The sequence below is a fragment of the Amblyomma mixtum genome, chromosome 2 (assembly GCF_055824585.1).
Source record: "Amblyomma mixtum isolate Tamu chromosome 2, ASM5582458v1, whole genome shotgun sequence".
Classification (NCBI taxonomy): domain Eukaryota; kingdom Metazoa; phylum Arthropoda; class Arachnida; order Ixodida; family Ixodidae; genus Amblyomma; species Amblyomma mixtum.
The window spans coordinates 224286620-224288110 of NC_143013.1; the positions used below are offsets into that span (position 1 = coordinate 224286620).

Consider the following 1491-nt stretch of genomic DNA (forward strand, 5'->3'; position numbering starts at 1 on the left):
GTACGCCGCGCCTGCGACTGAAGTGCGACATATACGATTCTTGAGAGTGGTTAAAGGACGTGTTCCCCGTTCATTTCAAATGGTTTCAGCTCAACTGCGAATCATTTGTTAAATCACTTTGGCCAGTTAGAACCAGCTGGGCATTTTCATGTGAGATGAATTCCTGATTTGTGTTAACGTGAATTGAATTGTCACAACCCAAATACTACTCCTTTGATTAGGTTATCGTCACATAATGAGGAAGCTCTGCTTGGTTGAAGGCAATATTGAAGTCACATTAGGCCACACACCTGGCAGTAAACAAACTGAAAAACAAGACGCTCAAGTGACAGCTTCTACGCACATCGACGTTTTCACGCGGGTTACACAGTGCCGCCGACACACCACCGTAATGCGAGCACGCCCAATCGCAAAAAGTATTTTACGCAGCATTAAGCCGCAGATTTATGCTAACGCTGACGGCCGTGCAGCCAATACCGTTCCGTGGGAAGGTCGATCATGTCGCACGCACGGCTGTTTTCAAGCACATTTATGGCTATGTCGCAGAAGCAACGCCGTGCGTTCGACCATGATCACTGATAGGCAAGACACGTAATTTAAGCCTTCGCAAAAACGCTTGCAAGAAGCGCTAACTGGAAAATCGAATACAGATACTACGGCGTTTACGTCCATTTGAGCGCGACACAATCACGTAATTGCTTTTGTTTATCCCGCCGGCGACCTTTTATTCGCTGGCGACTTGGCTTGGCTTGGCTTGGCTTCGCTGAATTCGTTGGACACACGCCGTCAGGCTTCGCGACGACACCGCCAGAGTGACCACCCGTGATGCAGTGCATATTCTAGTCACTATACCGTGGTTCTGAGCAATTGAAATGAGAATTGTGAGCAGATTAGACATTTATTACCTTCATTTGACTAGAAGACAAGCGTCCCAAAAGTCACAGTATGCCGATATAGTGCGCGCATCAAAACAGGTGCTGAAACTCGAGAGCTTTGTCGCTGGCGGCTTACGGAGTGGTGTGGGCTAGTTGGCAGGTCATCCCAGGGGGCTTCGACCCGTAGTAGCATTTTAGGGTTTATCGCTTCTCGGCCTCTTCTGGCTAAGATCAATTGTGTAGTATCTGTTCTTATCAGCTTAATATCTGATACGGGTCCTATATGGACCCGAAGATATTAAACTTATTTTTGTAGCTTGGTGGAGTGCTCGAGGCTTGCCTCAGCTCTGCCACGGGTTGGCCCGGTATTGCACTGCCGCCGGGATCAGCCCACTCACCCTAATGGGTGAGGTTGTCTTAATCCAAAATCAGAGTATCTGCACACGTATGGGCGGGCGCAGCTTGCATCATCGAATGGATGACTGCTGTTCGTACGTAAGTAAATTCGTTTCCACATACAGTTTTCATTTTCTTCATACGGCTCCTTCTTTAGAGCGCAGGTCGGGATACATTGAGCGTTTTTACCAGGCAGATCGGAGAAAGCCCGCTCTTCCGG

The 1491-nt window shown here is 48.4% G+C and overlaps 1 non-coding gene across 1 annotated transcript; it reads left to right on the forward strand.

The window, feature by feature from the left end:
* The first annotated feature begins 1078 nt into the window (after positions 1–1078).
* LOC149362754 (U2 spliceosomal RNA) lies at positions 1079–1274 on the forward strand. Its single transcript, XR_016289299.1, has one exon. It is a non-coding gene; the product is annotated as a U2 spliceosomal RNA (small nuclear RNA).
* Positions 1275–1491: the final 217 nt, after the last annotated feature.